Genomic DNA, 14,758 nt, shown 5'->3' with positions numbered 1-14,758 from the left:
AAAATCTTGGAGGGAAAAGCTGAGTAGGGGACATTTTGGGGGTCAAAATATGTGGTGTCCCGAATGTCACTGAGGGGTTTTGAGGGTCACAAGAGGAGGAGGCTGGTGCCCCCGGTTTCACTGAGGGGAAGGAGGATGTGCTATGTGTCAGAGGGGCAGGCAGGTTTCCCGCATGTTGCTGAGGGGAGAGGCAGGTGCCCGATACGTCCCTGAGGATCTCTGAGGGGGAAGAGGGTGCCCCGAGGGCTAAGCGGGTGTCTCCTGTGTCCCTTTAGGGGCTGTGAGGGACACAGGGCGAAAAGGGTGCTTTGAAGGGTTACCGAGGATCCCTGAGGGTGCCCTGAGGGAGACGAGACGGGGCGGGGGGGGCGGTCGCCATTGCGCTGATTTTCCCGCCCTCCCCTCAGCCCCCTCAGCCCCCCCAGCCCCCTCAGCCGCAGTGTCTCCCGCCGCTCCCCGGTCCGTGAGGCGGGCGCAGGTGAAAGGCGCTTTAGCGAAACTCGATAAAAGGTTGTGGAGTCGCACTAAGGCAGATTTTGAGCTGTTACAGAGGTAATACAGAGTGTTGGGCAGCAGGGTGTTTCAGTAGAGTTATTGAGGGAAAAGCTTCTTGAACTCCGTCACCCTTGGTGAGGTAACACAGAGGGGACTGAGAGTTTCAGAGAGGTAAAGCTGAGGGAACTTGGAAAGCCCATGCAGGGGATGTTTTGAGGGAAGATCTCAGGTAAAGTGTGAGTGAGGTGAAGTGTGAGTAAGGTGGTGAATAAGGCACAAACGCCGCCGGTGACACAATCAAGTGCCAGGGCAGAATTAAGGTTTATTACAAAACAGTTTGGTTTAAATACAGCGCTTAAGCATGTCACATGATCTTCCAAACAATGACAATCAAGTATTGACTGAGCATGTGTGAGAACGTGGAAAACTACAACTCCCATAATTCCTTGCCACATCTCCCCTTCTCTAAATAATTAACAAATTGTAAAACAATACATTTTTTAAACATCCTTAATGTAACCAATCTTATCTTAACTGTTTATAAAAACCAGGACCTATCATCACAAGGCCTTTATTGAGCTGTTTACAACTTTATTGGTTCGTGCAATATTCAAGCAACCTTGAATTACTCAGGGTTTGTAGATGTGTAGAATCTTTTATCTGAGGGTAATTTTGTGTGATTGGGTAAAGGCATCGTCTTTATTTGAAAGGGAAATGTGTTGGGTTGTAGATGTTGTGTTTGAAGTAGTGTTGTTTGAGGTAGTGTTGTTGAATGAGTGTTTAAGATATCTTGCTGTAAAGTGTATTTGCATTCACACACATACATATCTCCACTCAACTTTCTCATTCACATTCCGGTGGCCACTGTTTCATTCTCTCCTAACACATGCATTCTTAAACCCTTTATTGTGTTTGAATCATGGAGTTTTGGGTTTGTATTGGTTACTGTTTGTGTGTTTCTTTTGCTTCTGTTTATTTATTGCTTCTTTGTGATTGTTCCTGTTTTGAAGAAGTATTAATGTAGATTTACACATATAGGGACCAGACCCATATCTCTTTCCCTCCCCTTTTTGTGTTTTTACAGCATGTTTCTCAATGTGTGGTGTGTTCCTTTTACTATTGTTGGTTATGTTTCTTCAAATCCAATTTCTTCACTCATTTTCTCTGATGATTGTTTCAGTTGTGAGGGAGGGCTAATATAAGGCCTGACACATTTAGAAGAGATCCTTTGTAATTTGGTACCCTTGGATACACAGGCATATATCCTCCCTCAAGTTCTGAGATGTACTGGTCCTGACCATTGCCTAGATATTAGATTTTTAATCATAACTGGTGCTTTGGAAGATGAAAGTATTTGAGTTTTATGTTGGTATTCATACCTGCTATGGTTTGTATCATCACGGTTTAAGAAATTTAGAACATATGATGCTTTCCATAAGCGTTCCTGGGGGCTATATACCAACTCCCCTCTTTTTTGCCTTTGAAGCATTTCTTTTAGTGTGCAGTGTGCTCTTTTTACAATTGTTCTGTGGGTGTGGAATGGAATATCCTCTGATTTGTGAGATCTGTTTTAGCTTTTGTTGAATAACATACAGGATCATTGTTTCTGTTTATGGTTTTTGGAATGTTTGAAATTGCAAAACAAATTAGTATTTGGTAGTATCTTTTGCCTTTTTCTAGTGTGTTGTATTATTCTATCTGGAATGTGTGTGAATGGATGTGTCTTATGTAAGAGTTAGATTTTGTGTGATTAACAAGGAATTATGTGGTGTGTATTTTTCTAGGTAAATGAGGGTTAGTGAAATCTCGAAGGAAGGAGGCTTCGAGATGTGAAAGTAGCATAGCATGAATCAATTATAACCATTCATAGGTTAATTACAAAACAATTTAAATGTCTTGCATATATGAGTAAGTTGTAAAACTTATACAGAGTCCCGGTCCACGGTTTGTACCTTATTGTTCCGTTGTCTTCTTTAGTTTGTCCAGATGTAGATGGTCTTAGTGTCCCATTTCCTTACTACATCTTTCGTTGTGTAGTTTTCTTTGTATTGGAGATTCCATTGTTGGTCCTGTTAAATTTTTTTTTGGAATGTTTTACAGTCCCCATTTCTTAATAATATCAGTTAGAGCAACTGTAACCAGGTTTAATTCAGTCTCTCAGGTATTGCAATTTACAAGCAGCTATTTTGCACTCTTGTTGACATTATGTATGTTGTTCTGTGATAGCAAAATGTTTTGAGAATGTTTGAATGTAACAAATATGGGGATGTTTAAGATTCTATACTTATTATTTGAATAACATTGTTATGATAATTGCACGTATGTGGATGTATTTGAGAATTTAATAACTTCTAATAACTTTTATTTTTAATAATTCAAATAAAGCTACTGAGAAATTAATGAAAAAATAGGGAAAAAAATTTTAAAGCTGTAGTGTTCTGGTTTTGTGGAAATAAATGTTTTTGGTTAAAATGACACCAATTTACATAGTGAAGGGCAATAGCAAGAGCTTGTAGGCAACAAAGAGAATTTTTCTCTCTCTTTACACTAAGAAGGTTTCAAATCTTCTTTTTCATCTTGAGTCCAGCAATTGATTGGTAATCAGCATGCAATCTATGCTGAAACAATCTGTGGGTAAATTTATTTAATTCAAATTTATCTCCCTAGTAAATTGCTTATGTTGCTCCAGTTTTTATAATATGTGTAGCAATTTTGTTTGCTGATTGATAAAAGGTTTATCTTGCATTCTTTAGCATAGCTAGAAGAATATGAAACTGCTAAACCTAATGAAAGTTTTGTATCAGCCAGTTTTATATTTAAAAAATATGAATTAATGAATATATTGGGCTTTAAAATGGTGAGATGCTAAATTTTATTCCATGTGTAAATGTTTTTAAACTATTTTCTACCCTTTATTTCTATTGTTAAGAAAACAATTTACAGTACTTTTAAGAAAACTGATTTGAAAACAATAAAGAAAAAACCACAAATGTTAGAAGTAAAATTTATATTTTCTTGAAAATGTAAAATGCAGTGCTATGAGTGAATAGTTAACAAAGTTTTAGTTCGCTATGTTTTGCTTTCTTTTTCCCATACTATGTAAGAAAGGAGATTTTGAGTGAGAGATGAGAGGGGTTTGCTTGTTGTTTTCCTCACCAAAAGGCAAGTCACTTGTTTGTTTAGCCAAAGAGTTAGTAGGAAAGTTTTTATAGGAACAGGAATAGTGGTAGAAGATGACAAAATCTAATTCCACCCAGTTGTTAAGCAGTAAACCATTGTTATGTTTGAGGGGCAACACATTATTTCTTGTTTTGCAAAGGCAATTATGCAAGAAGTGGTTTTTATCCTTTTCTTTAACTCAAAAAAGTCATTTGTAAAATCTTGGTTTTCAAAAATTCTAATCTTTTTGCACTCTGAGACAGGGGTAAAAAATATGAAAATCCATTTTTCTCTACTTTGAGAGATTGATAGATTAGTGCAAGGGTTTTTGTACGTAGCAAGGCTGTGTTTATATGGTTTTCTAGTGTTGTGGAAATGCATCACCTCTTTTTTAAGGAAAGGCCACTGTATCATGGATTTAGGGCTATTTGTTTCTTGGGCCACTTGTGGGTTTAGCTGCAATGAAACTGCCTTTGGGAAAAATCCACTGTTAATTGACTTCCTCTTTGACTGAGGCAGCCTCTGTTCTACAGAATGGGTGATTTCAGTGGGTCCAATGAAAACAGGGTTAATGTCTGGGCTATTGCTGGTTACGATGTCTCTGTTTTGTTTTGGGGGTGCTAGTTTAAGAAAACTTGTTAAACAGGTTTGGATGTTTTTTAAGAGCCATTGTGAGGTTACATCTGTTCTGTTGTTAAAAATGTTTGATACTTCTGTCTTTGCCTCCCATTCTAATTGTTTAATTTGAGTATAGGCCAATTTATGCACGTTTGTGTTTTGAATGGATTTGGAGGTGTGTATTGCTGTATGTTGCAGCCTTGTGAGGCATCTTTGGGCTTGTGTTGTATGAGGGATTTGTTTGTTTTGCTTTATCAAGGCTTTTGCAGTGACTGTGTGTAAAGGGTTATGTGTTTCTGCAGTTGAAATTGTAATTGGTTGTTTCTTTGCTACTTGTTTAGGTTTGGCTTTCCATGTTGTGTATGGCATACTGTCTAACAGCATTTTAAAATAGTGAGAAGTAAATACTCGATTTAGGGTCCCTCCTAGTATTTCTATTCTTCCCCCCTGTAACACAAAAGAACCTTTTATAATAGTAGATAATTTGTCAATTAGTAAAGTTGTCCTTTTGTGACTTAGTAAGTTAAATATGGTAGCTGATAGATGTATGTCTGCTGTGTTTTGCAATGTTACCCTTAGATTGTTGGTTGTGTCAGTAGGTGGATTGTGTTGTTCCAGCTGAAATTCTCGCAGCATAAAACCAGCAGCTGCTATTGTTAGCAACGTAGCCAATATATATATTGTCCATTTTAACATTGGTAGCTTTGACTTCACTGATGGTCTCGGCTTGGGCCGAGGAATATGTTTTGTGTTTTGTGTGCTTTCCCACTCTGTATTCTCTTCTTCGAGCTGAAGTAGTAGCTGTAGCCATGTTTGCTGTTCTTCCTCTTCTGCAGGATCCAAAACTGCTTGTCTTCTATCTGGTTCTCTCATCTTGCTGAGTTCGGTTTGCCACAGCTCGGCTAAGATTTCTAGGGTGTCAATTTCTAATCTTCCTCTTCCATCAGGCCGTCTTCGGCATAGAAGCTGTTCTGAGGCTGGCAAGGGCTGTGGGTTGGTTTCTTGGTAGGAGTGCCACGGTGGTGTTTTAACTGTTGTGCATTTGTTGGCTGTTGGTTGAACTGGTGGTGACGGAAGAGGCACTTTAACTTGCGCCTCATGACAGGAGTAAGCTGGCTGTGTCCATTGTTCTGCAGAAGTCTCATGGCAACTGCGCGGCCAAAGAGAGTTACTGGACCCCCCTGACCCCGCAACAGCAGTCCATCCGTTGCCCCCTCGTCGCAGCCCCTGCAGCTGATGCTACTGCTGGTGCCCTAACCCAAGTGAAGTTTGGAGGGATTTGTGGAGGTGGGGGGACCTGTGGGAGGGTGGGTGGGTGGGTAGTGGCTTGGAGATCTCCCTCTGGGGGTGTAGGGATGTTTCCCTTCTTGGGGAGGAGCTGCTGTTTCTCAGGCTCAACTGTGTCCTCCTGCCTTGGCAGAAGCTGTCGGAGAAGAAAGAAGAGACTGGAGTGCAACTTCGAGGCAAGAGCGAACAAGAAGAGGAGCAGCGTCAAGCTGAAGAGGGGGCAAAACAGAGACCCTCTGGGCAAAGGCCCCTCCCTTGGCATCCCCGGGGCAGGGATCCCAAAGAGTCCGGCGGGCAGCTTCCGGCTGCGCCGGCCGGCTTGGCGCTGGGCGGACCTCCCTGTAAGCAGGGCTGGGTCCTTTGCTTTGCTTGGCGTTGGCCTTTTGCCATCGCGCTCCTGTGGCTGCCCGGAGAGAGGGGCAACCGCCCTGTAAGGAGGGCGAGAGTGCCCGCCTCCGCGCCCGAGGGGGGACACGGAGCTCTCCCGACCCCCGGCCCGCCCGCCCCGTAAGCGGGGCAGGGCTTTTTCCCTTGGCACCTTTGGTGCCTGCTGGCGGCCCCTGGCCAGAGTGACCCCCCGTAGTCGGGGTGTGTCACGGCCTGTGTCCCTTGCCCCTCAGCACGCCGAGGCCCTTCTGGCCCGCGCGCAGCCCGGGGCCACTAACGGGCTTCTCTCCGTCCTCGGGAACAGGGGGCGAGCCCGAGGCTCTCCTCCCCTGCTCGGCGGCAGGGCCGGCTCCCCACGGCTTGGCGCACAGAGCTTGCTCCCTCTTCTGGGACGTTCCCCCTTTGTGTCCTTGTCCCGTCGGTGTGAGTGAGCGAGCGAGCGAGCTGGTCCCTCCTGTAGCCCCCGTAGAGATGTAGGCAGCGTAGCTTAGACTTCCCAGGAGGGAAAGAGGGGCTCTGTGTGCCAACCCGTGGGGAGTCAGCCCCGCTGCCGAGCAGGAGAGGAGAGCCTCGGGCTCGCCCCCTGTTCCCGAGGACGGAGCGAAGCCCGTTAGTGGCGCCGCGGGGCCGCCGGTCCTGCTGGCGATGTGCCAGCGTGGGCCCCCCCCCGTCCTCGGGGCTGGGGCCCTGTCCCTGCCGGCCTTAGGCCGCGAGGCCGTTGCTGGGAGTGCCGGGCCTCGGGGGGGGCGGCCCCCTAAGTGGGGCTTTGTGCGTCCCCCCTGCTCGGCGGGCGGTTGGAGGGACCCCCTGTAATCAGGCGGGTGTCCCGCGGGGTCCCCCGGCCTCTCACGGGCGTGGGGCTGGGCGTGTGCCCTCCCTGCCCTCGGGGCCCAGCTCAGGGCCTTAGGCCACGAGCCCCAGTGCCTGGCCCTTGAGCCAGGTACTTGATGCCGCGGGGGAAGGCCGAGCTCCGTGGCTCCCTGGGTGTGGACCCGCCTGTAAGCAGGGTCCGGGTCTGGGAGCCTTTGCGCTCCCTCAGCTGGCAGCCTGTGCGGGGCGACCGCCCCGTTAGCGGGGAGCGGGTCAGGTGCCCCCCGAAGCGGAGAGAAGGAGCCTCCGTAGGCCTTTGGGCCCAGGGCCCCCCTGTAAGTCGGGGTCAGTGCCCTGGTGTCCCAGGCCCTTTGTGGTCCAGGCAGCGGCCGGAGCCCCCTGTAAGCAGGGCGGCAGCCTCTTTGGCCGCTGCTTCGCGTGCCCAGCTGCCTTTGCCCAGAGGGCCCGGCTCCCCGCAGCGGGTGGGACTGCGCCGTGCGTCGCCGTGGTGAGTCCAAGTGAAGCTTGGAGAGTTTTGTGGGGGGAAGTGGGGGGGCCTGTGGGTGGGCGGGGAGGGTCTTGGAGATGTGCCTCCGGGGGCGTGGGGTCCGGGTTGCCTTGGTAGGGAGGAGCTGGTGTTTCTCGGGCCCACCTGCCTCCTCCCGCCCTGGCAGAAGCCGTCGGAGAAGAGAGCGGAAGAGGCGTCGCGCGGGACGGCAGCGCCGGCGCGGGAAGACGCCGCGGTGAGAGCGGCTGAAGTTGGGGGGTGGTGTGGAGGTGTGGGGGTCCTGCGAGTGGGCGGGCGGGTGGTGGCTGGGGCAGCTGCCCCTGGGTCCTGCTTTCCTTCGGTGCAAGGACTCGGAGCTTCTGAGTCCGAGCTGCGTCCTCCTGCCTTGGCAGGAGCCCTCCGAGAAGAAAGCAGAGCCGTGGAGCGGGACGGCGAGGCAAGAGCGAGGAAGAAGAGCGTCGGCTTCGCGCTCAAGAGGGGGCGGGAGAAAGGCCCTCTGGGCAAAGGCCCCTCCCTTGGCATCCCCGGGGCAGGGATCCCAAAGAGTCCGGCGGGCAGCTTCCGGCTGCGCCGGCCGGCTTGGCGCTGGGCGGACCTCCCTGTAAGCAGGGCTGGGTCCTTTGCTTTGCTTGGCGTTGGCCTTTTGCCATCGCGCTCCTGTGGCTGCCCGGAGAGAGGGGCAACCGCCCTGTAAGGAGGGCGAGAGTGCCCGCCTCCGCGCCCGAGGGGGGACACGGAGCTCTCCCGACCCCCGGCCCGCCCGCCCCGTAAGCGGGGCAGGGCTTTTTCCCTTGGCACCTTTGGTGCCTGCTGGCGGCCCCTGGCCAGAGTGACCCCCCGTAGTCGGGGTGTGTCACGGCCTGTGTCCCTTGCCCCTCAGCACGCTGAGGCCCTTCTGGCCCGCGCGCAGCCCGGGGCCACTAACGGGCTTCTCTCCGTCCTCGGGAACAGGGGGCGAGCCCGAGGCTCTCCTCCCCTGCTCGGCGGCAGGGCCGGCTCCCCACGGCTTGGCGCACAGAGCTTGCTCCCTCTTCTGGGACGTTCCCCCTTTGTGTCCTTGTCCCGTCGGTGTGAGTGAGCGAGCGAGCGAGCTGGTCCCTCCTGTAGCCCCCGTAGAGATGTAGGCAGCGTAGCTTAGACTTCCCAGGAGGGAAAGAGGGGCTCTGTGTGCCAACCCGTGGGGAGTCAGCCCCGCTGCCGAGCAGGAGAGGAGAGCCTCGGGCTCGCCCCCTGTTCCCGAGGACGGAGCGAAGCCCGTTAGTGGCGCCGCGGGGCCGCCGGTCCTGCTGGCGATGTGCCAGCGTGGGCCCCCCCCCGTCCTCGGGGCTGGGGCCCTGTCCCTGCCGGCCTTAGGCCGCGAGGCCGTTGCTGGGAGTGCCGGGCCTCGGGGGGGGCGGCCCCCTAAGTGGGGCTTTGTGCGTCCCCCCTGCTCGGCGGGCGGTTGGAGGGACCCCCTGTAATCAGGCGGGTGTCCCGCGGGGTCCCCCGGCCTCTCACGGGCGTGGGGCTGGGCGTGTGCCCTCCCTGCCCTCGGGGCCCAGCTCAGGGCCTTAGGCCACGAGCCCCAGTGCCTGGCCCTTGAGCCAGGTACTTGATGCCGCGGGGGAAGGCCGAGCTCCGTGGCTCCCTGGGTGTGGACCCGCCTGTAAGCAGGGTCCTGGTCTGGGAGCCTTTGCGCTCCCTCAGCTGGCAGCCTGTGCGGGGCGACCGCCCCGTTAGCGGGGAGCGGGTCAGGTGCCCCCCGAAGCGGAGAGAAGGAGCCTCCGTAGGCCTTTGGGCCCAGGGCCCCCCTGTAAGTCGGGGTCAGTGCCCTGGTGTCCCAGGCCCTTTGTGGTCCAGGCAGCGGCCGGAGCCCCCTGTAAGCAGGGCGGCAGCCTCTTTGGCCGCTGCTTCGCGTGCCCAGCTGCCTTTGCCCAGAGGGCCCGGCTCCCCGCAGCGGGTGGGACTGCGCCGTGCGTCGCCGTGGTGAGTCCAAGTGAAGCTTGGAGAGTTTTGTGGGGGGAAGTGGGGGGGCCTGTGGGTGGGCGGGGAGGGTCTTGGAGATGTGCCTCCGGGGGCGTGGGGTCCGGGTTGCCTTGGTAGGGAGGAGCTGGTGTTTCTCGGGCCCACCTGCCTCCTCCCGCCCTGGCAGAAGCCGTCGGAGAAGAGAGCGGAAGAGGCGTCGCGCGGGACGGCAGCGCCGGCGCGGGAAGACGCCGCGGTGAGAGCGGCTGAAGTTGGGGGGTGGTGTGGAGGTGTGGGGGTCCTGCGAGTGGGCGGGCGGGTGGTGGCTGGGGCAGCTGCCCCTGGGTCCTGCTTTCCTTCGGTGCAAGGACTCGGAGCTTCTGAGTCCGAGCTGCGTCCTCCTGCCTTGGCAGGAGCCCTCCGAGAAGAAAGCAGAGCCGTGGAGCGGGACGGCGAGGCAAGAGCGAGGAAGAAGAGCGTCGGCTTCGCGCTCAAGAGGGGGCGGGAGAAAGGCCCTCTGGGCAAAGGCCCCTCCCTTGGCATCCCCGGGGCAGGGATCCCAAAGAGTCCGGCGGGCAGCTTCCGGCTGCGCCGGCCGGCTTGGCGCTGGGCGGACCTCCCTGTAAGCAGGGCTGGGTCCTTTGCTTTGCTTGGCGTTGGCCTTTTGCCATCGCGCTCCTGTGGCTGCCCGGAGAGAGGGGCAACCGCCCTGTAAGGAGGGCGAGAGTGCCCGCCTCCGCGCCCGAGGGGGGACACGGAGCTCTCCCGACCCCCGGCCCGCCCGCCCCGTAAGCGGGGCAGGGCTTTTTCCCTTGGCACCTTTGGTGCCTGCTGGCGGCCCCTGGCCAGAGTGACCCCCCGTAGTCGGGGTGTGTCACGGCCTGTGTCCCTTGCCCCTCAGCACGCCGAGGCCCTTCTGGCCCGCGCGCAGCCCGGGGCCACTAACGGGCTTCTCTCCGTCCTCGGGAACAGGGGGCGAGCCCGAGGCTCTCCTCCCCTGCTCGGCGGCAGGGCCGGCTCCCCACGGCTTGGCGCACAGAGCTTGCTCCCTCTTCTGGGACGTTCCCCCTTTGTGTCCTTGTCCCGTCGGTGTGAGTGAGCGAGCGAGCGAGCTGGTCCCTCCTGTAGCCCCCGTAGAGATGTAGGCAGCGTAGCTTAGACTTCCCAGGAGGGAAAGAGGGGCTCTGTGTGCCAACCCGTGGGGAGTCAGCCCCGCTGCCGAGCAGGAGAGGAGAGCCTCGGGCTCGCCCCCTGTTCCCGAGGACGGAGCGAAGCCCGTTAGTGGCGCCGCGGGGCCGCCGGTCCTGCTGGCGATGTGCCAGCGTGGGCCCCCCCCCGTCCTCGGGGCTGGGGCCCTGTCCCTGCCGGCCTTAGGCCGCGAGGCCGTTGCTGGGAGTGCCGGGCCTCGGGGGGGGCGGCCCCCTAAGTGGGGCTTTGTGCGTCCCCCCTGCTCGGCGGGCGGTTGGAGGGACCCCCTGTAATCAGGCGGGTGTCCCGCGGGGTCCCCCGGCCTCTCACGGGCGTGGGGCTGGGCGTGTGCCCTCCCTGCCCTCGGGGCCCAGCTCAGGGCCTTAGGCCACGAGCCCCAGTGCCTGGCCCTTGAGCCAGGTACTTGATGCCGCGGGGGAAGGCCGAGCTCCGTGGCTCCCTGGGTGTGGACCCGCCTGTAAGCAGGGTCCGGGTCTGGGAGCCTTTGCGCTCCCTCAGCTGGCAGCCTGTGCGGGGCGACCGCCCCGTTAGCGGGGAGCGGGTCAGGTGCCCCCCGAAGCGGAGAGAAGGAGCCTCCGTAGGCCTTTGGGCCCAGGGCCCCCCTGTAAGTCGGGGTCAGTGCCCTGGTGTCCCAGGCCCTTTGTGGTCCAGGCAGCGGCCGGAGCCCCCTGTAAGCAGGGCGGCAGCCTCTTTGGCCGCTGCTTCGCGTGCCCAGCTGCCTTTGCCCAGAGGGCCCGGCTCCCCGCAGCGGGTGGGACTGCGCCGTGCGTCGCCGTGGTGAGTCCAAGTGAAGCTTGGAGAGTTTTGTGGGGGGAAGTGGGGGGGCCTGTGGGTGGGCGGGGAGGGTCTTGGAGATGTGCCTCCGGGGGCGTGGGGTCCGGGTTGCCTTGGTAGGGAGGAGCTGGTGTTTCTCGGGCCCACCTGCCTCCTCCCGCCCTGGCAGAAGCCGTCGGAGAAGAGAGCGGAAGAGGCGTCGCGCGGGACGGCAGCGCCGGCGCGGGAAGACGCCGCGGTGAGAGCGGCTGAAGTTGGGGGGTGGTGTGGAGGTGTGGGGGTCCTGCGAGTGGGCGGGCGGGTGGTGGCTGGGGCAGCTGCCCCTGGGTCCTGCTTTCCTTCGGTGCAAGGACTCGGAGCTTCTGAGTCCGAGCTGCGTCCTCCTGCCTTGGCAGGAGCCCTCCGAGAAGAAAGCAGAGCCGTGGAGCGGGACGGCGAGGCAAGAGCGAGGAAGAAGAGCGTCGGCTTTGCGCTCAAGAGGGGGCGGGAGAAAGGCCCTCTGGGCAAAGGCCCCTCCCTTGGCATCCCCGGGGCAGGGATCCCAAAGAGTCCGGCGGGCAGCTTCCGGCTGCGCCGGCCGGCTTGGCGCTGGGCGGACCTCCCTGTAAGCAGGGCTGGGTCCTTTGCTTTGCTTGGCGTTGGCCTTTTGCCATCGCGCTCCTGTGGCTGCCCGGAGAGAGGGGCAACCGCCCTGTAAGGAGGGCGAGAGTGCCCGCCTCCGCGCCCGAGGGGGGACACGGAGCTCTCCCGACCCCCGGCCCGCCCGCCCCGTAAGCGGGGCAGGGCTTTTTCCCTTGGCACCTTTGGTGCCTGCTGGCGGCCCCTGGCCAGAGTGACCCCCCGTAGTCGGGGTGTGTCACGGCCTGTGTCCCTTGCCCCTCAGCACGCCGAGGCCCTTCTGGCCCGCGCGCAGCCCGGGGCCACTAACGGGCTTCTCTCCGTCCTCGGGAACAGGGGGCGAGCCCGAGGCTCTCCTCCCCTGCTCGGCGGCAGGGCCGGCTCCCCACGGCTTGGCGCACAGAGCTTGCTCCCTCTTCTGGGACGTTCCCCCTTTGTGTCCTTGTCCCGTCGGTGTGAGTGAGCGAGCGAGCGAGCTGGTCCCTCCTGTAGCCCCCGTAGAGATGTAGGCAGCGTAGCTTAGACTTCCCAGGAGGGAAAGAGGGGCTCTGTGTGCCAACCCGTGGGGAGTCAGCCCCGCTGCCGAGCAGGAGAGGAGAGCCTCGGGCTCGCCCCCTGTTCCCGAGGACGGAGCGAAGCCCGTTAGTGGCGCCGCGGGGCCGCCGGTCCTGCTGGCGATGTGCCAGCGTGGGCCCCCCCCCCGTCCTCGGGGCTGGGGCCCTGTCCCTGCCGGCCTTAGGCCGCGAGGCCGTTGCTGGGAGTGCCGGGCCTCGGGGGGGGCGGCCCCCTAAGTGGGGCTTTGTGCGTCCCCCCTGCTCGGCGGGCGGTTGGAGGGACCCCCTGTAATCAGGCGGGTGTCCCGCGGGGTCCCCCGGCCTCTCACGGGCGTGGGGCTGGGCGTGTGCCCTCCCTGCCCTCGGGGCCCAGCTCAGGGCCTTAGGCCACGAGCCCCAGTGCCTGGCCCTTGAGCCAGGTACTTGATGCCGCGGGGGAAGGCCGAGCTCCGTGGCTCCCTGGGTGTGGACCCGCCTGTAAGCAGGGTCCGGGTCTGGGAGCCTTTGCGCTCCCTCAGCTGGCAGCCTGTGCGGGGCGACCGCCCCGTTAGCGGGGAGCGGGTCAGGTGCCCCCCGAAGCGGAGAGAAGGAGCCTCCGTAGGCCTTTGGGCCCAGGGCCCCCCTGTAAGTCGGGGTCAGTGCCCTGGTGTCCCAGGCCCTTTGTGGTCCAGGCAGCGGCCGGAGCCCCCTGTAAGCAGGGCGGCAGCCTCTTTGGCCGCTGCTTCGCGTGCCCAGCTGCCTTTGCCCAGAGGGCCCGGCTCCCCGCAGCGGGTGGGACTGCGCCGTGCGTCGCCGTGGTGAGTCCAAGTGAAGCTTGGAGAGTTTTGTGGGGGGAAGTGGGGGGGCCTGTGGGTGGGCGGGGAGGGTCTTGGAGATGTGCCTCCGGGGGCGTGGGGTCCGGGTTGCCTTGGTAGGGAGGAGCTGGTGTTTCTCGGGCCCACCTGCCTCCTCCCGCCCTGGCAGAAGCCGTCGGAGAAGAGAGCGGAAGAGGCGTCGCGCGGGACGGCAGCGCCGGCGCGGGAAGACGCCGCGGTGAGAGCGGCTGAAGTTGGGGGGTGGTGTGGAGGTGTGGGGGTCCTGCGAGTGGGCGGGCGGGTGGTGGCTGGGGCAGCTGCCCCTGGGTCCTGCTTTCCTTCGGTGCAAGGACTCGGAGCTTCTGAGTCCGAGCTGCGTCCTCCTGCCTTGGCAGGAGCCCTCCGAGAAGAAAGCAGAGCCGTGGAGCGGGACGGCGAGGCAAGAGCGAGGAAGAAGAGCGTCGGCTTCGCGCTCAAGAGGGGGCGGGAGAAAGGCCCTCTGGGCAAAGGCCCCTCCCTTGGCATCCCCGGGGCAGGGATCCCAAAGAGTCCGGCGGGCAGCTTCCGGCTGCGCCGGCCGGCTTGGCGCTGGGCGGACCTCCCTGTAAGCAGGGCTGGGTCCTTTGCTTTGCTTGGCGTTGGCCTTTTGCCATCGCGCTCCTGTGGCTGCCCGGAGAGAGGGGCAACCGCCCTGTAAGGAGGGCGAGAGTGCCCGCCTCCGCGCCCGAGGGGGGACACGGAGCTCTCCCGACCCCCGGCCCGCCCGCCCCGTAAGCGGGGCAGGGCTTTTTCCCTTGGCACCTTTGGTGCCTGCTGGCGGCCCCTGGCCAGAGTGACCCCCCGTAGTCGGGGTGTGTCACGGCCTGTGTCCCTTGCCCCTCAGCACGCCGAGGCCCTTCTGGCCCGCGCGCAGCCCGGGGCCACTAACGGGCTTCTCTCCGTCCTCGGGAACAGGGGGCGAGCCCAAGGCTCTCCTCCCCTGCTCGGCGGCAGGGCCGGCTCCCCACGGCTTGGCGCACAGAGCTTGCTCCCTCTTCTGGGACGTTCCCCCTTTGTGTCCTTGTCCCGTCGGTGTGAGTGAGCGAGCGAGCGAGCTGGTCCCTCCTGTAGCCCCCGTAGAGATGTAGGCAGCGTAGCTTAGACTTCCCAGGAGGGAAAGAGGGGCTCTGTGTGCCAACCCGTGGGGAGTCAGCCCCGCTGCCGAGCAGGAGAGGAGAGCCTCGGGCTCGCCCCCTGTTCCCGAGGACGGAGCGAAGCCCGTTAGTGGCGCCGCGGGGCCGCCGGTCCTGCTGGCGATGTGCCAGCGTGGGCCCCCCCCGTCCTCGGGGCTGGGGCCCTGTCCCTGCCGGCCTTAGGCCGCGAGGCCGTTGCTGGGAGTGCCGGGCCTCGGGGGGGGCGGCCCCCTAAGTGGGGCTTTGTGCGTCCCCCCTGCTCGGCGGGCGGTTGGAGGGACCCCCTGTAATCAGGCGGGTGTCCCGCGGGGTCCCCCGGCCTCTCACGGGCGTGGGGCTGGGCGTGTGCCCTCCCTGCCCTCGGGGCCCAGCTCAGGGCCTTAGGCCACGAGCCCCAGTGCCTGGCCCTTGAGCCAGGTACTTGATGCC

The sequence above is a fragment of the Pseudopipra pipra genome, unplaced genomic scaffold (assembly GCF_036250125.1).
Source record: "Pseudopipra pipra isolate bDixPip1 unplaced genomic scaffold, bDixPip1.hap1 HAP1_SCAFFOLD_271, whole genome shotgun sequence".
NCBI lineage: Eukaryota > Metazoa > Chordata > Aves > Passeriformes > Pipridae > Pseudopipra > Pseudopipra pipra.
This window is presented reverse-complemented; position numbering follows the sequence as displayed.